Here is a 25,907-nt window from a genome sequence, read left to right on the forward strand (position 1 = left end):
AAAACTGTTTTGAACTTGGTTTTTAAATCTTACTTTACATTTTCCTGGGGTTTAGTTCTGTTTGCTTCCAGCATGGTCCAAATACCTACTTCAAAGCAAACATTCTAACAAGAACTTGTTAAAAGGAAGGGAAACCAGCTCCTGTGGCTTCTTGTGCACTAGCTATGGAGGCACTCACAGAACCACGTTTGTGAGTTGAGTGTAAATGAATCCGAAACCTACAAATTAGATTTCCCTTGAAATACACATGGGTTTAAAACCTTAACGGGAAAAGAACTTGGCAAATCAAATCTGACCATATTCAGTAAAACCTCACTAATTTGCACTAATGACCAAGAGACCCATTGAGAATTACTGAATTTTTGTGAGTGTGTTAGCATGGGAAAAAATACCAAAATAGGGGTTGGAAGGTGGGGATGGGGGGAAGGGTGTGGAAAGAGAGAGGGAGGAGGAAAATCAAAGTTCCAGCAGCAAACAAACATACTTTATGGTACAATGAAGAATGTATTTGAACGGTTACTGGAATGAAACTCAATAGTTTAATGAGTGCCTTGCTGTGGTGCGCCTGCCTGCTGGGGAGGTAGCCATGTCATGAGGCCTGCCTAAGCCAGCAGCTAATGTGCACTTAGGTAAAGAGGCCTTTGCTTTATTGAAAGTTGAGGGGTTGTGGTTTTTGCAGGGGTGTGAACCAATGAGATTCTACTGTGCGTCATGGCTGTTTGTTATGGACTGTGATTGTAATATGATTATATGCGACTGTTATGCAGGCTGTGATTGTAAATCAGTATTGGGGGTGGGGTTGCTCATTACACTTAACAAAAAGCAAAAGCTTGCTACAAAGAGATAGCAAAGGAGGTTAGAATTCTGACCAGTCGAATCTTCCTTAGATGTTCATGAATTATACCAACAGAATAACAGAAGATATGCAATTTAAAAGCATCTGAATTAAAGAGTATTTGATAACCCTTTATTGTGACATGAATTTTATTCAAAATAAAAGTTGTGTTTTCCTTTATAAGCAACTATCTAAAAAGTTCTTTGAAGATTTAATTATTCATGGCCCAAATTTCAGTAATCACAGTGCTGTTTTTAATCCACTCATTTGAGAAATAGAATACTTTTCTAATTGTTACCATTTTAATATGTGCAATTAAAGGACAATGATGCTTTCTTTCACTTCCCTTTTCACAATATCTGAGAGTAACCAGGGTTTGGATATTCTTTATAACTGTGGAGTATGTCTTAGCTAAATGTGCTGTTCCTCTGACTTAAGAACAACCCTTGGTAATAATTTGTGCTTCTACTGGTTACAGTCACTTCTTTAGACTTGCCGTATATTACAAGCTAGTGTTTTACCCGCTGAAGAATAATTTGGAACTTCCACTCAGGTGCCCATTGAAGGCTGTGGGGAATAATAAATATGGGTAGTCACAGCTTTCCCTAGGGACATAAGTAAATGCAAACAGTTCCAGGTCTTAGAGTGCTACCCCTGGACCAGAAAAGTTGTCGTCACATCAGCTGTGCAAAAAAAGACCAAACCTCATTTGACACATACTAGAGCCTCTATTTTCATCATTTTTTGTTTTTTTTAAGAATCAGGGCCGAGCGCGGTGGCTCATGCCTGTAATCCTAGCACTCTGAGAGGCCGAGACGGGCAGATTGCTCGAGGTCAGGAGTTCGAAACCAGCTTGAGCAAGAGTAAGACCCCATCTCTACTATAAATAGAAAGAAATTAATTGGCCAACTAAGATATATATATATATAAAATTAGCCGGGCATGGTAGCGCATGCCTGTAGTCCTAGCTACTCAGGAGGCTGAGGTAGAAGGATCTCTTGAGCCCAAGAGTTTGAGGTTGCTGTGAGCTAGGCTGATGCCACGGCACTCACTCTAGCCTGGGCAACAAAGTGAGACTCTGTCTCAAAAAAAAAAAAAGAATCAGAATCTTGCTGTGTTGCCTAGTCTGGCCTCCAACTACTGAGCTCCAGCCATCCTCCCACTTTAGCCTTCTGAGTAGCTGGGACTACAGGCGCATGCTATGGTACCCAGCTTCCCTTTGTCATTTTTAATCTTTTCTTCTTCTTCTTTCCCAATTAAACAATAAAACATGATTCGTGCAAACTTTTTGTGCCATCTCCCGTTTAAGTGAGGGAATGGGGAGGTAAGGAAATTTGGGAGGTTTGTTTATTAGCATCCCAATAAGAGCCATACAAAAGTTGTTCACTCTTCCCAAGCCCCCAATTTTGTCCGTATGACTCTAGGGCAAGCAATTTGCTTTGCTTAAAAAAAAAAAAAATCCAAGGCCAATGTAGGCTTTCTAAATTATTTTCTTCTTCAATTCAAAAGTTCTGTTTAAATTCCATTTTTCTCTCTTAGACCTGTTTCTGAGGAAGAGGTACTCATTTCTTTTTTAAGCAGGGCTCCTGAACTCCCCTCCCTCACTGCAAGCTCCCCACTCTGCTCTCTTCCTTCTCTCTGTATATTAGCAGACTTAGGTCTCCCCCATCCTGAGTCCTCTCCTTGACAGTTCAGGTGACTATTACTGGTACTGCCCTTTTACAGCAGAGCTCCTTAGAAGACCATAGAACATTCTACTTGATATGTATGATGTACCCCAGTTCTCTACCTCTAGGGCCTTACATGATCTTGCCCTGACAGCCTCTCTTAACTCATTTGTCCCCACCCACCCTCTTACTTACTCTGCTGTGCCACACTGGCCTCTGTCCTGCGCCTCAAATACTCCACTTAGGCTTCTACCTCAGGGTTTTTCCACTTGCAGTTCTCTCCACCTAGATTGCTCTTTTGTCATACACTGTATCTTTAAGGCTTAATCCCTCATTTATTTTATTTTTTTATTTTTTTTATCATGACATCTTTTATTGATTTCAATTTTTTTTCAGCATATTATGGGAGTACAAATGTTACGGTTATGTATATCACCTTTGCTCCCCCCACCCCCCTCGAGTCAGAGCTTCAAATGTGTCCATCCCCCATCCCTCATTTAGGAATACTGTAGGTCTCTCTGATTAGATGTTGCCTACAGAGATAGGACTTCCTGACCCCTTACATAAAATAGCAACTCCACCCCCTCTCCAGGATTCCCTATTGCCTTTTCTAACATATCTTTTTCCCTAAACCACTTGTTCCTCCCCACCCCCCACCATACTGTGTGTTTGTTTCTTGAATATTTCTCCCACTGTCATATTTTGTGTGAGGGCATGAACTTTGCCGGTTTTGCTCACAGCTGCATTCCCACCACGCAGAAGAGTTGGTAAATAATCAGTGAATGATTGGGTGAATATGTATAGATACATATATATATTCTACAAATATACATGGACTATTCCTTTGGTTAACTATGTTATTTTGGTTTGTTTTTAATTAATAATTTGTCAGTTTCTTCTTTGAGGGGACTTTTTATTACAGTTTTTAGTTGGAGCCTTGTAGTCTTTGGCTAAACCCTCCTTTTGCTTCATAATAACCCAGATATCATATATAGTCAAATCTTGTTGAGACTCATTTCTTAATTTAGCTCAGAATTAAAGTGTTCACATAAGATAATAAGCTTTCAAAGAGCTGAGCTGTGTATCATCAGGGGCTTTTTCAGAATTTTTGAAATTTCAGAATTTTGGTCAAGTTCAAGGTATTTTCTAATGTTTTAATGTCTTCCTTCAATAAGTCTTTATTGAACTTTTAGATATAAATATTTTAACAAATATAAAATAGAAAGGCCTTGCTCCTACGACAATTATAGCCCAGATGAAAGAGACAATGCAAATTATATTATTTCTTTATAATGTGTAATTACTGTGATAATCCTTCACAGGCTGTAATAAGAGCAAGTCAAGAGTACTTCACCCGATTCTGGGGTTCAGAGAAGGCTTTGCAGAGTAAGGATTGCCTGAGCTGAATTTTGAAGAATAAGAAGATTTAGCCAAGCAGAGAGGGAGGGAAATGCAGAGGGAATGTGAGCAAAAGTAGTTCCAAGGAGGTGTATAGCCCTGCATTTCCAATATTTTGAAATTATTAAATCATAAAGTACATGGTGAGGAATGCCTGGAGAAGTGGGGGCCAAGGCATGGAGAACGCTGTCTTTAGGAGCGTTGGCCTAATCCTTGATGCAATGTCCGTGCACGGCTCTTAAGCTGAGTAGTGAACATCAGAGTTAGAAGGAATATTATAGTACTTTCAACTTTTCAGTGGTTTTGAAACTTTAGCCACATAATTTGTTCTTCAAACAAGAATCTTACATATGAGCTTAATATCAAACTCAGATCAAAGCAGATCTGCCCAGTTGAGGTTGGGGTGGAAAACTCAGAATTTGCAAGCTTGGCCTCCCCTCATGCTTCTCCTAGGAGTTGACAAAACTCCTCCTAGGACAACTTTAGGGAACTTGCAGGGCTTTTCTCAGCAAACTTTTAAAAATCAACCCTTCTGGTTTATAGATTAGAAAACTGTGAATCAGAAAGTTAGAGTATCTCAATGAATTAGTAGCAGAGCCCAGAATAGAACCAGGTCTCTTGATTCCAATCTAGTGCTTTTTTTTAAATGTACTATTATCATTGGCAAAAAAAAAAATTACTATTTATTACAGAAATTCTTTACTCTGATTATGTAGGTACAATAGATGAGATAAAGAAATAAACTATTGCCCACATAGAATTTTCTACATTGAGTATATACCTATAAATCTTATTGTAGGCACTTTTTTTTTTTCATGTATTAGTTTCTTTTAGAACTGGATCCTCGTTCTTAGAATTCCCTTTGCCTCTTTATGCTAGTGGATAGAGTACCAAGTTAGCCCTCAACTTGATTTTTTTAGGAATTAGTCACAGGGAGTTTTCTGTTAATGCCTCTTGTTAATGGAATCCCTTCCCATTAAGTCTTGATAGTGCCTGGGTTTATTGACCTTGTTTAAGTAGTATGTCATGACTGAATCCTGTTGTAATGGCAAAAGCAGCAGAAATGGAGTCAGGAGACCTCATTCTACTCCCAGTCCAGCCATTAACTGGCTGAATTACATTTGGAAAAGTCACTCAAGCTCAGCTGTACAATGAGAAGGTTGAACTAAATTACTTCTAAGGCTCATTCCAGCCCCTACAGTCTGTGATTCTAATTACAGTGTATGTTGTGTTTTATCTGTGAGAGTGGTGACATTATAGACTCCTATGTGCTCTCATTTAGGTCATCCTAATGACTCAAGATAGTTGAGTGCATAAAGCAGTTGATTGTGAAGAGATGCAGAAGTGGACATTTATTCATTAGGGCAAAGGATACATGTTAATGAAATGTGTTAAGTTATTTGCATCTGTATTCCCAATGTAGGAATTTCAATGGCTTCACTGAAATTCTAGTAATAAATTCCCCATGACCTTATCAGTAGACAGCCTTGAGACGACCCACTTAGCAGATGTTTATGAAGAATGCTTACTAAGAGCTCTGCTTATCTCAGTGGGCGTCATGGTATATAAACTCTTTTAGGACTCTTAGAATTATAGAAGTCCTTCATAGTCCTTTTCTGAACTCCCCGTTCTGTATTTGATTCCCCAGGCTCATTTTCCCGCAGAAGCCCTTCCTCAGGGTGCTATTTAAAGTCCTTCAGATCAAGCCCTATTACTTTAAGAATAAGTGTGATATAACAAACAGTGACATTATTATATTGTAAGGACAAGAAATGAGTGAAGTTATAAAGCAGAACATTTATATTTACACAGCAGTGTTTTAACAACCAGCAAGATTTTGGAAGAGAACTAGCAAAATAGTTAAAAGATAAATGGACTTATGTTTCAATGTCATGATTTTTCACATACACTAATGTTCATTTTTACTTTTTTAAATCCTTGAATTTCGGACAGGACCCTAGGAGAGTTGTTGGCATCCTTTGGTCAACACATTTGTCAGGGTATTTTCTTTTTTCAATGTCCTTCTGTGGTTCTATTAAGCAATAACCTCATTAGCAACACATTCTGAGTGGTATAGTATGATAGCTTTACTACAAAGGGGTTCTGTATTTCACTTGCCAGGATATAACACTCTTATGACAGGGGAGAAAAAGAAAACTTGCTATGAAGGGGAAGCTTAGACATTATTTACTCTAAATATTGGAGCTTTCCATCTGAAAGTTTACAGAGGCTGGAGAATTGTTGAATTTGGAGATTTTGAAATAAAAATCTTCAGCATACTCTAAAAATGTTTCCACCTTAAAAACAAGTTCTATTTCCTTCTGTGAGCATTTGCCTTACATGGCTTTGAATTAGTCTATAAGTTATTTTCATCACAAATACCTTTCACTAAGAGACACAGTATCACCCTCTTCTGGAGTGAAACAAATAAGACATTCTTGTTCAAGGCTAGGCAACTTGAGAACAGACTGTCAGTTGTGTTGAGTTAGGTGGACTCTTTTTACCTCTTTATATCAAGTCTGTTTTTTAGGCTACATCAGGTTAGAGTAATGCAGACTCTGAAAGGCCCAGTGCAAATTAACCTTGGCAATATTCCAGAAGTGCTGGGAATTGGCAAATTTAAATTGTTTTCAACTCCAAATTCTTTTTTCTCTTTTACCTTTGGCTTTATGTCATCCTCTATGAGTTAAAACTATGGAAAAACATGTTATTACTGATTTTACCTTTTTTGACTTGGTCTACCCAAGCAGAATGTATTATAACCAATATCATTGTTCTGAGAAGGGTTATATATGGCAAACATATTGTTAGGTCTCAGACAGCCATAGATATAAGGCAATGCCTGTCACTCTCTAGCATGACAATATGTAGGAGTGTACTATGTTTTCCAGTTGTGGGTAGATATACAGATAGAGTAGAGGGGTCGAAACCAAGTTATAGCTAAGCTTGGTATGTGAGGTTGAACCATATGAAATTGTCATATATTTGAGGCAAAACCAACTGAATGTCAGTAGTTTTAGGTGATTCAACCTAATGATTTTTTAATCTGTACCAACTGGCAGTTACTCTTCAATTCACCTTTGTTCGTAGTAAACTAAATTCATCTAAGTTGACAAGCCACTGCCACAACAGAGCAACTAAAAAAGATACAGAAGATTCTGTGTCTCAGCTTCTTCATCTATAAAATAGGGGTGGTAATGGTACCTGCCTTGTAGGGTTATGAAGATTAAATATAAAGGGCTTAGAATAATGCTTGGTGTATAACAAGCACTTAGTAAATTTAGCCATTATTAGCATTATGTCATTATCAGCATGTTACAAATTTGTTTGTTCAATGAATATGTATTGGCATCTGACTACATGGCCAGCTGTCTGGTGCCAGAGCCAGTTTTCTGAACAGGCCATATTCCCTACTCTCAAGGAGCTGACAGGCATGTGCATGGGCAACTGCAATATAGTATAGTAAGTGCTACTGTAGGGTTAACAGGTGCTATAGACTTGGTGTGCTTAGGTGAGGCCTAACTTTGTCTTAATGATCAGGGAAGGTTTCCTGGAGGAAGTGTCATCTAAGCTGAAACTTGAAGGACTAGTTAGCCAAGCAAAAAAAAAAAAAAAAAAAAATCCAGGCAAAGCAGACTCATCAGCACCAGAATAAAGTATACAGGCCTGAGGGAGAGAGAGCATTATATGTTCTGAGACCAAGAAGTTAAATGTGACAGGAGCAGGGAACAATGAATGAAGTCACTACTTCTTTCCTGCTTTGTACTTGTTACCTCAGTAACATCAGGTTTAATCTGTTGCCACCAAGGCAAAAATGTATATGGTTTCTACCAATATGATCAAGAGGTTACTGCCAATTGCCTATTTAGATATCTTGCTTACCAAAGGATACCAACTGTCATGTATTTGTCCTATACAGAAGTGGCTATTCTCTAAAGATATTTTTATGTAGTCCTAGGTAGGAAAATAGACTTGAAAATAAAAACTGGCCTCTGGAATGAAAAAGAGCTTTTAAAGAAAACCTGTTAATAATGCTGCATAATGACAGCAATAGTAAAATGATTATAGAAGAGCTAGATTATCTATTTATCTGAATAATCAAAGAGTGCTTTTTTCTAAAACAAAGCCAGTTAACATTGAGCTAAACATGGAGGTTAAAATGAACCCAATTAATACAGACTTTTTCCCCTAGAGCAGAGTAAACCAGTGAATGCAAAAGCTTGTAGCAGTCAGATCCTATCCAGTGAGGCTGCTCTCCCAAGTAGAACATCCCTTTCTTTCACAAAGAAAGAAGCTCCATATGAGCTGGGAGGATGTGTTTTTCTTCTGCTTTTGTCCTCTTACTAAGAAAAAACTTGTGTGTCCATTGTGGTGCTTTATATTATATAAGGGTATTGTAAGTGATACCTTACATTTCTTTTGTATTTTCAGAACATCTGCATAAAAAGATTAAAAAGGTAAACAGTGGAAGAAGCAAAAATAGACAATAAAAATGAAAAAGAAAATTTACCAGTTAATAGCCTATTGATAATCTGAATTTTTAATAAAGAAATGTATTTCTTTGAGTCTAAAAAGACTACTTACTGTTCAGCCTAAATATTTTGGGTTAGTTTATGATATAGAAAATTGATTGAATTGAAATGTATATCTTTCTACCATATTATAACATACCTAATTCTATACTCATGAATGCTAAAGTCTCCATGATTTCTTTATTACATATTTTATTCTCATTTATGAGTTCCATGTTAAACTGTTAAATCAATGGAATCATCACCTTAGCCTTAAATTAGCATAGCACATCATTAGGGAAAGCAATGCTGTACATTTAATTGCTGTTTTTAAAAGTTATGTCATGTTGTCATGCCCTACATTTGTGTTCATATGTTACCATGTTTAATTTATAAGGAGTTTGTTTAATTTACAACAAGCTTCTGGGCTGCTTCCTGTTGTTCATTAGCTCTCTCAAAGCCCAACTATTTGGTAATAGCTGTGGCTATTGCTATGTGAGTATTTGAAGTATAGTGAAACTGAAATGATATAGGACAAGAGGGCAAATGTTAGAGAATTGGGAAAATAGAAAAACAGTACAGCATAAAATGTCAAACCACATTTTAGGGCACTTTTACTGTATTTCCATAAATGCACGAGAGAATTATGTTGCTTGAAACTGTTTACTTTCATTTTTGGCCTGATTTTCTAGCATTGAAGAAACCATGTCTAATGATCTTGAGTATTCTTAAAGAAAAAGAAATTATATTTTACATAATGGTTTGCATGTGTGAGTTCCCTCTGGCAGAAGCACAGTAATTAGTGTGTCGTCTCTGAGGGAGGAGACTATCTGTCTTAAAGATGCAATGGCTACTTTTGACTGCCGGAGCTAAGTGCAGAACATTGTGATTTTGTTAAAAAATAAACATCATCCCTTTCCCTTATTCATTCTCTCTTCTTTCTACTTCTTTGGCTCTAGCAGGAGAAACAAAGGACAACTGAGTACAGTTTTCTTCCTTTCTTATTCAACAAACCATAGAGAAAGATCTTGGCTTCTTGACATTAATAACTTTGCTTCAACTCTACTTGGAACTATTTGGGCAGATTTTCAAAAATGAAAAAGGTACAATAAAAGAAGACCAGACTTCCTGTTTTACTCAAAAAGTAGCAGATTCAGCAAAGGCTCATTCTCCTCTGGGAGCTGTCATATTCTTCCCTGGAGAATGGAGATTATAGAATATTATTTCCTTGCATAACTTTCATTGAAACTATTAAAAGACAATCAGCTTGAGTAGGAATGGTGGCAGACAATATGTAGCTGTTCAGTCTTGTTATTAAGCAAGGATAATGGTAGTATGAATCTTTGACTGCCTCTTAAAAAGTAGTCAAAAATGTGCCTGATCAGGGTAGGGGGACCTAAAGGCTGTCCTTGAACCAAAACAAAAAAATAATATGAACATATATATTATGGGTATGTGTGTGAGATAAATTAATGTATCTGTATTGTATACATGTGCTCACAAAATCATCCACACACTATCTCTGTCACAGTAGCCTTTACTTATATATAACTCTTGATTCCCTGCAATATTTGAGAAACTGGAATTGACCAAGGGTCTAATACAGTACATTTCCAGTCAGTACCTGTGGCTGCACAGTTGAAGTAATGGAAAGATATGAATATAGATGAATATTATGAATAATATTATGAATAATATGAATATTATTAATATGAATAAAGATGACAATCTCATGAGGAGAGCAAAATAAGGAAAACTGTGCTTCTGATTCTATTTTGCATTAGCTTGCATTCATTTTTCTGAGTACACTAGAGCCAGGATGACTGCTCCCCCTTATCTGTTACAGTGTGGGCCATAAAGCCTAGGAGATGAAAAACTGCTGCTTCCATAGAAGTAACTGGCCAGCCCAAGAGATGACACTCAAGCCCATCAGCACCTCCCTGCTCCACAGCAAAGCACTTCAGGAGGAGGGGGTCAGTGTTAAGTGTGTGGTGTTATATGACCCTCTCTAGAAAGTGTAACATGTTTATATACAATTCTATGTGATGCAAAAAGCTTTGAAATCAGAAAACATGAGTTTCTCAATAGGATCTGACTGTTCTTTGATAACACAAGAATTTCAGGTTGCACAACTGAAGAGTGAAGAATGAACTCAGTGGTTGATTTCATTCTAACATGTAGAAACATCAAGGATGCGTGCTTATGCTTCTTCTTTGTTTTATCTTAAAAAGGAAAATACTGTATTTTATCTCTGGGGGTGGTTTCTTAGAACTTAGGTAATTGAACTAATCCTATTTCATAAGCTAGACCTTCGAGTATTTGAAGACAGCTATCATATTTCCAGATTCTGTTAGAAAATCTTTAGTTTAAAAGAATTATCTAAATGGAAATAAATTTATCTTTATCTTTCATAGGAATAATATTTTTTAAATCACATTTTAGATATATTTAAATGCTGACATTTTTACTTTAATGTATTTGTGGTCATGAGCAGAGACTGGAATGTAAGTTGGTGCCCACTGAGCACAAAAGCTGAATGGAGCTGGGTTTGTAAGAGGCATAAAGAAAAGAAAGGAGAATTCTGGCATGTGGAAGTATTGAATGGGAGAAAGGAGGAAATTCAGCAGAGGGAGGCTATTCAATGACATGTCCCCACTAAACTGTCTAGAACCAAGTTCCACAAATGAGCAGAATAACTCACAGTATCTACTGTTCAGTATTTGTTTGTTCTAATTGACCGATAGCTTCTTTTCAAAGTAGATAGTGAAGGATCACTCTGACTGTTACGAGTAAAGTGTCCTCCAGGCCAGAAGAGAAGCGGGGAGACTAGTTAGGGGGGTTATTGGAAGAGTCCACATAGGACAAGTTGGGACGGACAGCAACGGAGAAAAAAAAAGTCCACAGAGGCATGATGGGATAGTTTATTTTGCTTTAGGAAAGTTGATTTCAGCCCATTTTCTCTTGCCTGTTATCAAAACAAAAAAATCAAAACAAAAAAGTGAATTCCTGCATTCATTTTTATTCCCCTGCTTGTGGGAGTAAATTTTATAATTTGTTCTATGTGCATTTTCAAGCCCCAAGCATGGAATAACTATTCAGTTGTTTAAATCATTGAATACCATGGCAGTGATATCTGTGTCTTGTTCATTCTTCTATCTCCAGTGCAGAGCCCAAAATTAGGCATAGAGTAAGCTCTCAGCATATATTTATTACATGTGAAAGGGTTCAAAATATTCTACTTTGGCATATTGATTATTTTGAGCTAAAGGCAATTTCCAGCTGATGCAGGAAAAAGTCTTTACCTCCCCATCATATTTCTAAAATAAAATATAAATTTTCTCTTTTGTAAAAGAAATTTACATTTATAAAGGAAATTTCCATTCATAAAGGTATCTGTACTAGGAAGAGAACTGCTGCCAGACAACATTTATCACCTAAGAGGCTAACTGAATAATAAGACAACCTTTATTTACCACACATTTTCTCCCCTCACCTTCCAGTAATTTGCCTCCTCCTTCCCTCACCAGAAGCCTCTAAACCCCTATTCCTTTCTGCAGTTCAGGATGGCATATCAGTCTCAGTCATTTGGCCACTTCTTTGAGTCTCATTTTTGTGAAACATTCATGCATATGTGTAAAATTAAATTTTTTTCTCCTATTAATCTGTCTTATGTTGATTTAATTCTTAGACCAGCCACAGAACCTAAAAGGGTAAAAGGAAGAAGCATTGTTTCCCTTCCTACACATGCATGTGTATTATTTGAATGCATATTTCCTATGATGATTTTAAAGGTTCCTGGGGATATTAATGACTCCAAGGCAAGTTATATAACCTTACTGATAGCACCCACCTCATAGACTTGTTTATTATATAAGAACTCTCAATGGAAAAACTCAAACTCTGTTAAAATAATTTAACGAAGTTTATGCTGAGCCGAATGTGCGTGACTGTGACCCAGAACACAGTCTGGGTCTGTGAACATGGTCTCAAGAGGTCTTGAGAAAGTACGCCCAAGGCAGCTGGGTTACAGTTTGGTTTTATACATTCGTGGAGTCGGGAATTACAGGTAAAACCATAAATCAATACATGGAAGGTATACATTGGTTCAGCCTGAAAAAGCAAGATATCTCAAAGTAAGAGCTTACAAATTATAGGTGGGTTTTAAGGATTCTTTAGTTGGCAGTTGGTTGAAAGAGTTAAGCTTCGTCTAAAGACCTGGAGCCAACTGAAAGGAATGCTTGAGTTAAGATAAGGGGTCAGCTAGGATGCTTGAGCTAAAATAAGGGCGTCTTCTATCTGTCACGTGATGTTCTACTCGAATCAGTTTGGAAAGTAAAACACATTATACTGGGTTAATAAAAACCTGTTCAGTGAGATGTTATCCTTTGTAGGCATGACTTACCAGACCTCTTAGAAAGGAATTTTGGCAAGAGGAAAAAGGTCAAAGTTCAGTCCTCAGTACTAAATGAGTTAATACAATTTAAGTGCTTAGAACAGTGCCTGGCACAGAGTAAACACAATACATTAGCCTTTATTATTATCACCAAAAACAAAAACTTATTTCTCTTTAATCTTTGGAAGACCAAGGAAGTCATTAGGTAAAATACTTTCTGTAGCCAATAGGACATTACTTGGAAATGTTCAAGATATCTTTATAAAACTCTAAGTTTAGAATTGTTTTGAACCAGGCGGTGGAATGGAACCTAAAAGGCAAAGTATAGAAACCAAATTTCTGCCTAGTGAGCTAACACTTTAAGTATACCTTCCCTTTGCCCTTGTCCCAAGGTCAGCTCACAAAACAAGAACAAATATATAAGAAGTAGCATTTGTTCTATGCAAATTACTTGTTTTGTGGGAGAACAAGACCATTTGTGTGCTGACAGTATTTTTTGTTTAATAAAACACTAAAAGGTTAAAAAAAAAAAAGACGGAATTTACCAGAGCTATTCTTCTATGAATATAATCTGTTCTCCAAATTAGAAGAATGAGTCAATATAGCATACATTTTTAAGATATTTTCATTATCTTCTAATGTTCATGAATGTTGTTTCTTTTGTGGGGAGTTGGGAAGAGGGTAGGGAAAGGAAGTAAAAGCATGGGAGAAGAAAATGTTCCCACTTAATCTTCTAAGGATGAAGTCCTTCAATAGCCTTAGAAGTGGAGGAGGTTAAGTAACTTCTAAATCTTTTTAGGGGTAGGTGCTGTATTATAATATATGTTCACAGTTCTGTGGCATGGCTTTCGGTATAGTTAATGAAGCTGAGCATGTCTCAGCCAAGCATAATGCATATAATTAGGGGAAAATAGAAGAGTGAAATTAGTTGAAAGGTGACAGAAAGCAAAATGGAAAAGGTGACTATAGTGGAGAATTTGTCTAGTGCCACCAATAATTACTTTTCCTCAGGTGCCCATTTGCCTAGTTTTGGCTTAAATACTTTTAAAATAGTTGATTCTGAGCCCCTTCCCTCCTCACTAAAATATAAGTCTTTTGAGTTTCCCCAAGGCTAGAAAATAGAAGATATGGTATTATTGCCATGAATTAGTCTTTTAATGTCTAAGGATGATGGATTTTCCATTTTATTTTGATACCCATTTGTAGAAAATGCTATTGGGGCCCATCTTCTTTAAGTAAGGAGTCAGTCTTTGTGTTGTTGGCAGGTTAAATTCCTGGAAAAGACCTGACAAGTCTAGATGACATAAGTCAATTTTGGATTTTCTCATAGAAACAGTGTTCAATAGGAGTTTAAAATCTTGACCAAGGGTTTGATAACCAGCTTTTTATACAAATAACTCCAGATACCACATTTCATTAAGCAAATCAATTTTAAAAGATACTCTATTATTTCAAAACCTAAAATTTTTATGTAATTTTACTATAAGGTCACACTAAGACATGTGGAATTCTTTTTAAAAATTATTCTATTAGCCGGGCGCGGTGGCTCACGCCTGTAATCCCAGCACTTTGGGAGGCTGAGGCGGGCGGATCGCTCGAGGTCAGGAGTTCGAAACCACCCTGAGCAAGAGTGAGACCCCGTCTCTACTATAAAAATAGAAAGAAATTAATTGGCCATCTGATATATATAGAAAAAATTAGCCGGGCATGGTGGCGCATGCCTGTAGTCCCAGCTACTGGGGAGGCTGAGGCAGGAGGATTGCTTGAGCCCAGGAGTTTGAGGTTGCTGTGAGCAAGGCTGACGCCACGGCACTCACTCTAGCCTGGGCAATTAAGCGAGACTCTGTCTCAAAAAAAAAAAAAAAAAAAAATTATTCTATCGCACTTTTATTTTAAGGAACTAGAAGGCAATAAGAAGTCTGCATTTGTATGGAAATTCAAAAGGCTATTTGGGGAACATTTTCACAGGTTCCTTCAAGGAGACCAAGGCCCAGTCAGTGATGTCTCTGATAAAGAAATCATACTTTTCCTCATTGCTAATTCCACTATATGCAGCACAAGTTTTGGAGAATGAGTATTTTGTTAGATCAATGTGATATAAGGATTTATTTCCTTATAATTGCCTAATTAGTCTATCTGTGCTGTCAGCCATAATTGCAGGGGATACAAACATAAGTGTGCTAATTGCTGTAAGTTACATCAGTGTCCCTCCAAGACTTCCCTGTTTACCAGTAGAAGAGAATCTCTTCTATACCCACTTTCTGCTCATCTCAGCCAGTTTGGAAAACTCTTTCTATTCCTTAGATATATTGGTGTGGCTTTATTCTGGCCCTGTATTTAGGTAAATTTTATATACAAACATTTTCAAAAAAATATATCCAAAAAGTACCATGAGTAGATATTCCAAATTACTGAAACCATTCCTATGAGGAAGGCTGTTCTCTTCCTACACATAGAAAAATCCCCAAGTCCTTGATGCTTATAACTAGAATTCCATCACATGAACTAAATTCAGTGTCCACGTACACCGTATGTCAGAGGTCACGGCTGTATCATTAGATCTTGAGCTCTCAAAAAAGAGAGGACTTGGTCTATGGTTGTGGTTCCAACACTAGCAAATCTTGGAACATAATCTGAATCCGTACCCAGAGGAATCAGTAGCTTAGGAGTATTAATGTGACTATAACTGAGGTACCTGAAAGCTGTAAGTGTGGCTTCACAGCACCTATATATATTTCTTCACAGAAGGTACATTTATAGACAGATGTATATAAAACCAAAACAAAATAAGCCCAACTTCCCCAGATTCAAACCAGAAAAGAGCAAAATCATTGAAAAATGAAAGTTCAGTATTTGAGGCATAAACTTCCAAGACTTGTTTCTATTTGAGAGTGCTTTTGTCTTGCTAACCACAGAGAACAGTCGGAGTGGATCGTTTTATTTCGATTGCTTCTCCTGCACAGGCCCTGAGGGACAGACTTGATGATCTAATAAGTCTTTTCCATCTCTAATATCTATAATTTTGGCCATTCTGTGGCAGCTTCTTATTGCTTTAAATAAGCCATCTTAATTCAAAAAACATACATCTGGATTTGACCTGCCTAATATATGTAAAGAAGTGTGTGTCCCTTTAAAGCCTCACCAGGGAATCTCTGAGAGTCTAAAGAAACTGAAAGGAAGCAGGAAAAAAGGAGGGGAAGGAGGAGACTGTGAGTCAGTTTTCTGTTTATTTTTATTTAAGTTTTTATTTTTCAATAGTGAAATTGCCCCTTAGGCTTCCATAAATCATCTGTTAAAATTTAATCTGAACCTTAGTACATTATTATATTAGCAACTTCTTTAAATTACTGCTTCTGTTTCTTGGAAGTTGTCCTACCATTAACTAGCATTTTATTTCACAGATTTTAGTCATCATCTCTAACCACTTCTTGGCCTCATATTCACTCTTCAACTTCTCAGACTTGAATGTCTGAAGAGGAAGTGGTATCTATGCATTCCTCCAATGTGAACCAGTGGTGGTCCTCAGGCCAGGTGTGTTGGGAGCATTATTGCAAATACATACTAACTGTCTTCTCCTCCACTAAATACATCACCAACACTATGAGTTAGCTTTCACAAAGGTATAAATATGTAGTCTCTACAGTTGTACTTAGGCTGTACATCTGGTTGAACTGCTGGAATAGCTATCCTTTATTTTTCCTGCCCAGTGATTTTAATTTAATACATAGGTCTTGTGAGCTGTTTTTGGTTAATATTTTCCCCTGCACATATTTAGTTACTTCCTGAGATTATTCTTCCAGACAGAGAGAAGAGAGGACTATGTCTGTGTGTCTTACTGTCCATCAGTCCATCCTTCTATTTCCCCAAGACTAATTCAGCCTTAATGCTGAATTACTTTTCTTATTCTTTCTCCAGGTCCTTACAATTATAGGCAGATCCAAATTAGTATTCATTTGGAGTGCTTATCTCTATAGCTGTGCTCTATGAAACAGTCATATGTTGCACCAAAAGTAGGATTTTGTACATTTATTCATTCAGCAAACATTTATTGACCACAAACTATAATATCTACGCACTTCATTAAATTAAATTAAACTGCTCCCGTGTGGTACTCAGTGCTTTAGCTCTGAATTGAGCCTCTAATGTCATATTTGAGTTGAAATTAACATTACAAGGTTACATTTGTTTTAGTAGTTTAGTTATTTAGACTAAAATGCCTTTAAAAAGAAGGTCATCTCTCATTCACCTCTGTTTTCCTTCAAATGAATGTTGAGTGGGAAGAAATACTGCAAGTATAATTGGTTGGATGTTAGATGTTCTGGTTTCAAGTCCTGACTCTGTCACTGAGCTGTGAGATTTAGAAAAGTCATTAGCCTCCCTGAGCCACCATTTCTCATCTAAAATGGGCATAGCAATCCCACCTGCTTTCCAGAGTTATAGTGAGGTTCACATGAGATAATGCTTGTAGACATACCTTGTCAACCATAAACTTTGTGCAAATATGCACATAAAATTTATGGTGATTGATGCCAATTGAAACTAAATGATGAAGATAAATCAAGGAAAATATCTCTAGAGTTAGAAGTTTGGGCTTCTTTTGTATCTATCAGTCTCTAACAGAAAAGACTCACTTATAAGCTAGCTCACAAGAAACCAACCCCTTATAGAAAAGGCCAGTTGGCCAGTTGCAGAGATCCACACAACAAATATACACAGAATATTACTGTAATATTTTTCTTATAAGGGATAAAGACAATAGGGAATTAAAAGCGAGAATGGACTTGAAAGACAAATGAAGGTTTGGTTTCCTCCCATCTCCTCCAGATTTGTGGTTCTTCACCCTGGCTGAACATAGCAATGGATGCCTGGTCCCTTCCTCCAGAAGTAAATTGGCCTGGGGTGCAGTCTGGACCTTAGGATATTTAAAAGCTCCCCAAGTGGTTCAAATGTATAGCTAGCCAGTGCTGAGAAATGTCACTGTGGTAGATCAAAAAGAGACCTCTAGAAGTCTAGTTATAAAGATAAAATTTATAGACACAAATAACTGTCAACACTAGATGAAAATATTTATTTAACGAATGGTAGAAAAAAAATAGTAGAACCCATAGGTCTCTAACAGTGTTCTGTAGTAGCTTAGGTAGACATCTCACCACTGGAAAATAAAACCATAAAAAGAAAAGTCAGAGGGAATTTAAAAATCTTTCCATAACTTTTAAAATTTTGATTTAAAAATTAGTTTTCAACCAGGCATGAGAACTATAGAGTGAGTCAGGTGGCAATAGGTATATGTAAATACGAGTGTAAGTATTATTTTCACAGCTCTCGTTCCTTGTAGTAAATATTTATGTAACGGCTAATCTGAGTTGTTATAACCAATCATGGCTGATTCCCTTTAATGTGCAGACACTTTGATTGTCACCAGACTTACAGTCTCAGGTCATTTACAGAAATGCAAAAAAAGAAAAACCTTTCTACATGAAAGAGACTGACATTTTATGCCTAGCAAAATAACTGTATCAACAATTGGAAAAGATATAGCAGTTAGCACAGTCCCAAAATAAAATACAAAAAACAAAATATTATCCTTTCATTGTGGTGCCCAGGGTCCACTTCCCAGAGCACTGTCCTAATTTATGCCCAGGGGATCAATCTGATCCTTAATATCAATTACCAAGAAGAAAGTCACATTTATGTGTTTTCCAGTTGAAACACAGAAAAAGCCAAGAAAGTCAAAGAAACTGTAAGGCTAAAAATTTCATTCTTGATGTGGAGAGTTGTTCTTTAATCTTAAAAAAAAAAAAATTTCAATTGGTAAAAGACAAAAATGTTCACAAAGGGCCTCCCGTGTTCTCTTCTCCTCATTCCCCCTGCATTAGATACGTCTGCCCAGTCTTCCTTCCTTTTCTCAGCTCCTTCCCTTCTAAAAGCACTCTTGGTTTGTTTTGTAGTCTGTTCCATATTGAGCATATTTTACTGAGTTTTAATTTATATAACAATAAAATTCTTTTAGAGTTACAGTTTGATGTTTTCACAAATGTATATAGCTACATAACCACCATCACAATTAAGATACAGAACATTTCTGCTGCAAAAAGTGCGCTGATAATCCATTATTGTCAGTTCCTGTCCCCCTGCCACCCCCAGTCCTGTTAACCACTGATCTGATTTTTTTTTATATCATGTTGGTATCAGAATGATCTGATTTTTGACCCTATGATTTTCCCATTTCTAAAATGTCATATGTACCACTTTGAGTCTGACTTTTTTCATTTAGCATGATGCATTTGAAATTTAGCCATGTTGCTGCATGTATCAATAATTCATTCCTTTTTTATTACTGAAGAGTGTTCCATTCTGTGGGTACCACACTTTGTTTATCTGTGTAATGGATATTTGGGTTATTTACAGTTTTAGTTAATTATGAATAAAATTTACATAAAATATGTAAACATTCACCTATAAATCTTTATGTGAGCATATTTTCATTTCTCTTGAGTTTGTAATTTTGAAGTAGTCCAATTTATCAGTTTTTATTTATGTATAAGTGTTAGCTAAGAAATTTTGCTTATTGTAAGGTCACAAAGATTTTCTCTTATCTTCTAGAAGTTTTATAGTTTCTTATGTTTGGGTTTATGATTCTAGTTAATATCTGTATATGATATGAGGTAAGGATCAAGGTTCATTTTTTTTGCATATAGCTGTTCAGTTGTCCCACTATCATTTGTTGAGAAGACTATCCTTTCCCTATTGAATTATCTTGGCATCTTTGCTGAAAGTAAATATACTGTATACATGTAGGTCTCTTTTGGCTCTCTCATCTGTTCCAGTGATCTGCATCCCTATCTGTATGCCAATGCCACACTGACTTGATTACTTTCACTTTATTCTAAATTTGTAAATCAGGTAGTGTATATCCTTCCAACTTCATTCTTTTTTTAAGATTTCTTTGGCTGTTGAAGGTTCTTTGAGTTTTCATGTAGAATCAGCTTGTCACTATTCTACAGAAAAGCCTGGTGAGATTTAGGAAAGAAATGCACTGACTTTATAACTAAGTTTATGGAAAGTCTCTTCACAATGTTGTCTTCTGATCCATTAGTAGAGTGTATCTCTCCTTTTGATCTTTTAAATTTTTTCCCAACAATGTTTTATATAGTTTTCATTGTACAGGTCTTGCACATATTTTGTTAAGAGTTCCCCTAATTCTTTTTCATGCCTTTTTAATTTCTTAATTTCAATTTCATATTCATTACTAGAATACAGAAATAGCCTCTTTTTCTAAAGTTGCCCTTGTATCCCGCAATCCTGCAACCTTGCTAAAGTCATTAGTTCTAGTAAGTCTTTGGTGTTCTCTACATAGATACTTGTATTGTCTCTGAATAGAGGTGGCTTTATGTCAGCATTTTCCTGTATGCCTTTTATTTCTGTTTTCTTGCCTTATTTCACTGAAATTAATGGTGAAATAGGAGCAGTAAAAGTGGATATCTTTGCTTTATCCCTAATCATATGGGCAAAGTCTTCAGACTTCCATCATTAAGACTTATGTTAGCTGTGGGTTTTTTTCATGGATGTCTTTTGTGAGATTGAAGAGCACCATTTTTTTGGTCTGTCCGTTTTTGTGTAGATGTATTTGACCCATTTTACCCATTTTAGAATTTCTAATGCTTCTTGATATATATCACAGCACTAATATAAAAACAATTTATAATAATTTGCTGCCAACAAGAAGGTATTTTGTTAGCATACCAAACTGTATCTGTCCTGAAACTAGGCTTTCATTTTTTAATATTTCTAAAATTTCTAGTAACATCAATTACTTTTTTACCTAATCCACTTGTCATTTGGGTAGATACAACATGCCCAGGTAACAATTCCCTTCCACTTAACAATATGTTTCTTTTCAAAAGTTAGTAGACATGGGTTTTTTTCATTGAGTAATATCTCTGTCTCTACCAAAACAAGTGACATCATTGAACACTCAATATGATTAATTCATTCTGATGTAAGCATGTATTCCTAGGTACCACCGTAACCTTGTGCTGATGTATAGTAATGTGAGAAATGATCCCTCCTATCTCACAGGAGAATGGATAAACAGGCCTGTCTGAAATCATGTTCCTCTTGTGTCAAAGGACAGATCATCAAACTGCTCTTACATCATTGGTATTTTAAAAAATAATTTTTCTTATCTTTATATATCATCTAAGTATTTATTGTATATATATATATTTTAAAATAGGCATATGACAGCATGAAAGGCCTTTGAATGATTTATAGTTCCTAATGTCTCTTTTACTCTCTTTCCATTCATTTCCTTATATGGAAAAAAATAATCCCAACGCAATTGGGCAGCACTCACTGGCTTCATGATCTCATATCCTGACAGGTTTGATACCACTTAACCTATTTATGTAGAGGAAGCAGAACTTTCACATTTATTTCTAAATCCAGGCTACTTTAGAGGAGACTTTACCCATGGCCTAGCATTCTCAGCAGTTACTAAAACCTCAGTGTTTCTTGTTGAAAGGGTTCATATTAGTTGCTATGGCTAAATGAGCTCTTCATAAGACCTCAAAATTAAAGGAGTGGTTGGTCATACAATATATGATGTATTTTGAGATCTTCATAAAGGTTTGTTTGTATGCTGCTGTATCTAAGTCAGGATTGCAGATAAGTGCCCCAGATATATACATACATATATAGATACATATATATATATATATATATATATATATATATATATATAGCATCTCTTACTCTTAGGTGACTTCACATTACTGATGAGATTGTTATACTTTTTCCCTCTTGGCATGTAGACGTTCATGTACTATGTGGCACTGGTGGATTTAAAGGACTTCGTGAGGGAAATATATCACTTAAAGCTAATCATCTCTGATGAAAGATAATTTAACTGCTTGAGTGATATTTAGAGATTAAAAAGGAAAATGGGAAAATTGGTTGGGAGATGATTTATTTCTTACTTTCAAATATATGTTGTTACAATTTACACTCAGCCCTTGTCCATGAGAGCATTAACACAGACCACTGAATATCAGTTAATCTTACTTTTTTGGTTTGAAACTATGTCCCTGTCATTCACATGGGACTAAGCAGGGCTGTGATCATTCTTGAAAAGCTTGTCTTTGAAGGCATTATGTGTGCATGAATGTGTATGCATGCACATGTATGTGTGCATACACACACATGTCTAAGTAACCTTCTCACTCTTCTTATCCCCTGGCCCAAAGCAAGACCCCTAGATAATAAGAACCATGACTGTTTCACTGGTTCCTCAGAGCCTTTTACAGAGAACATAACACAGAAAAATGCTGGAAGGAAGACAGGACGTTCACAGTGTTCCCATCATCCTACCAAGGTTTGCCTTTACATATGATTTCAGTTATGCAGCCACACTCTACTGTTAACGTTCATAGACCATCTGTACTTTGGTGTCTGCATGGTTCCCTCCCTTAGATTATTCAGGTCTCTAAATATCACCTTATCAGGGAAGTAGCACCCCAACCCCATCTCTTTCTGTCCCCTCACCCTGTCTTATTTGCCTTCATAGCATTTACCCACCACTGTCATTGCGTGTGTGCGTATGTATATATGTATGTAGTTATTGATTGATTAACTATCTCACCCCACTAGAAAGTAAGATTTTATGTATTCAGGATACATCCCCAGCACTTAGAACAGTGCACGCCATGTCAGAGGCACTTAATAAATACCTGTGAATGAATGAATGGGCAAATGAATAAACAAATGTAAGCCAGAGAAGAATTTCCATACCTGTGAACCTGAGTTACCCAAAAGCCTTACAGTTAGAATGGGCTATCCCCAGACCCAGTGAGTGGCACATTAAGCACTGTCTATAGGGGAAATAACTGATATGTCTTGATGTTTTTCCATGGCATATAGATACTGTTGTGATTAATAAAATTCATTTAAACACATTATTGAAGGCTTTGATCATTACATATTTTCTTAGTCAGTGACTACCAGAAATACAGTTCTCATGTGGGTGTCCTTAAAACACCTCCACTAGGCCCCACCTCACAACACTGCCACAATTGAGGACCAGTCCTTACCATGAGTTTTGCTGGGGACAAACTATATTCAAACCACAGCAGGGACTACCCAAACTTGAATAGTGTTTACTTACTCACCAAATATTTACTAAGCATTTAATGTAAAACATTATGGGAGCTATAATAATGACCAAAATAATGTTTAAAGGGTAAAAGTTATTAATTAATATAATTAACGATAGTAGCACTTCCAAATAGAAATATGTATTATTAGAGAATTATATTCAAAATGTTTCCAGAGTTGAAGTTATACATTTCAATGAACATACATTTGTTAAAAATTAAAATTCTCCAAGCATATGCATTTATCATATGTTGTTATAATTGACTTAAAAATAAATATTGGATATAGATACAAACATCTTACATTTATACAGGCCTTGCCTTTTACCAGATACTTTCATGTACATTATCATAGCCAAACTCCCAAATTTCTCTTATCCAAAGTTAGTTTACAACATCATATTTTAAGGTATGACAATCGTACCTGACTTTCTCATTAAAATTTTGACTCTTTAATATCACCATATAATTATGTTTACATGAAGAATTGGAAAGAAGGCATAGAGTCTCCATATGTTCATTTCAGCTTGGTTGGCTAAATGGCTTATAACAGTCAATGCATGAAAATGGCCTAGATTGAAAAAATTAGCAAAATCACAAAAGGAAACCACTGTAGGAAATAGTTTTACACATATAATTACTAAAACCCTCTAGTGAATGTGTCAATCTGTACTAACTAAATAAATTTGTTTATAGACATGTTCTGTATTAGCTTCCACTCTTTCACAGCCCTTTGCCAAACAAAATCCCACTAGAAGTAGGATGTTCACACCCGAGTAGGAGTTTCTTAGATAAATATTTTTACTATATGGAGACCAAAACCACTTTTACAAATTTTAGACTTTGATTGAAATACTATATTTCTTTAGCTTTTTTTCTCCCATCTTTTCTCCTGGCAGCTAGTTGTGCATTAGCTTACCTCCTCTCACCTCCCACTGCTCTGATGAACAAGAGGCTGGCTGCATGCAAAGAGGCCAGTTGGGTCCCGAGAGTGGGCGGGACCAGCCTACCCAATCCATGCCACCAACAAATGGACTGGTGAGACACAGTAAGGGTCCATTTGCAAAGTAGCATTCTTTCTTTTCTCCTGAAACCTGGTTGAAATGATTCATTGAATTAATTAAAGTATAGAGATTATACATCTTGAGGATATATTTTATAGAATACCTATTTACATTTCATTTGAGTGCTACATGAATAGAATACATAAAGGTAGAATTCATTTAGCCAGTCCTCAAGAAATCATGGTAAGAGTTATAGAAATATAATAGCCACATCCTTTCATAAGGATGACTCTGATCACAACTTTAGTCAACCAGTTTGGAACAAGAATTTCAACTGACTTCTTAATTCTCTAGTCTAAAATTGGGTCTGAATTTTTCATAGGCCTTCTGATGATCTATTTTGTTAATTTGGTGTTGACATTTAAAATCTTTTACAAGTATTTTTAATTGTAATAACTTTTGTTAAAAGTGGAACTAAGAACATTTCTTTTTGATGTGCTAAACCTAAACCTTTTCACTATTTTTGAGAGACAGTATGACTGATCAGAAAGCAACTGACTTGGACAACAGTGTGATAAAGATGATTTGGCCAGTGCAGGGTCCTTTTCACTATGACCCCAAAAGCCCACTTTTTAGAATGAGTAAGAGCAATACCCAATAAAATGAGCACTCAGCCTACTGCATAAATAATATATCTGATTTGGGAAGGTTCCATACCTCAGGAGATTTAGCATTTAAAATGGTAACTTGGTTCAAATTAATCTTTCGCACCAGAATAGACACTTTGGTTATTTATGATATTTTGGAGATAAATTTTCAGAATGGCTAAGGCATATTATTATAAATGGCAAATTCCATTAACACAACTCTGCTACAGAAATATAAGTGTATAATATGTACAAGGTAATGGAGTATGTGCGTAGTGCCTCAAGAACACCAAACTCTACAGAAAAAGATGCAAAGGCATGAAGAGTTATGCCCTCCATTGTCAGTCCACAACAGTTCTGTTTGGAAATAAATGCCAACAGAGTGTTCTAATTTAATATAAATAGTTTATATCAGGCCCTAAAGCAGTGATACAAAAGAATTGGATGAATGCTTATGTAACATGAGTATTTCTTACCTGAATATTAATAAACCCTTCAGTGATAGATAGTCTGGGCTGGTATCTTGGATTTAATATTTATTGACTAGCCTATTATCATTTGGGAACAAGAGAAGTCAAAATGTCTCTCCTCTTGGTCATGCCTAGAGTACTTTTCTATCCTCCTGTTCATTCCCTTCCCATTCCCAACTCAGGTCTCTGCTGTGTTACTTCAAGAAGCCTCCTTGATCACCATCTACCTCTACTGCCCTCTTACATGGCCCATTACACACTATTCTCATTTGTAGCTCCCGTCACTTTTGTCATTTCTCATTCAATATGTATCTTTCCCATCAGTCTGTTCACCAGAGGACAAGAACCGCATTCTGTGATCCTGCTGCATCCACTGCACCTTGTACTTTGTATTTGTGGAATGAATAAATAAATGAACGACAGTAGGTTCATTCAGAAGTATACCTTCTCTATCACTTGTTGGCCTTTTAGCTAAGATCACGTATAGAAATACACCTTCTCAGGTGGCTACCAAATGTGATTGATCTTATTATCAACTATCTCCTGATTGTTCCCATGTCATAATTTTTGCTATTCTTTGTCTTTAAAGAATTCTTAAGATCTATAATTATAATTTATTTACTGTCCAAATTGGTGTCAGTCATTGGCAAATAGCTATTGCTATCCATGTTTTATTCCTTGTGTTGTGTTTTTTTTAATGTGTCAAAGGCCATTGAAGCAGTATTTTCTTTTTATTTTTATCTTGTATCGGTATTATCTAAGACCTCGAAAACACAATTGAGTAACATGACCACAAAACCCAGATTCAAAAAAGAAAATTATATTATCTAC

At 36.2% G+C, this 25,907-nt stretch overlaps 1 protein-coding gene and 1 long non-coding RNA gene across 4 annotated transcripts in view; both read left to right on the top strand.

The window, feature by feature from the left end:
- Positions 1-25,907, top strand: part of SUPT3H (SPT3 homolog, SAGA and STAGA complex component) — a 426,870-nt gene that overhangs the window by 392,925 nt on the left and 8,038 nt on the right. The gene's annotated exons all lie outside the window — the stretch shown is intronic.
- On the top strand, positions 1,902-13,337 carry LOC142870976 (uncharacterized). Its single transcript, XR_012919319.1, has 2 exons — positions 1,902-9,514; positions 10,258-13,337. It is a non-coding gene; the product is annotated as an uncharacterized LOC142870976 (long non-coding RNA).

The sequence above is a fragment of the Microcebus murinus genome, chromosome 5 (genome assembly GCF_040939455.1).
Source record: "Microcebus murinus isolate Inina chromosome 5, M.murinus_Inina_mat1.0, whole genome shotgun sequence".
NCBI classification, from domain to species: Eukaryota; Metazoa; Chordata; class Mammalia; order Primates; family Cheirogaleidae; genus Microcebus; species Microcebus murinus.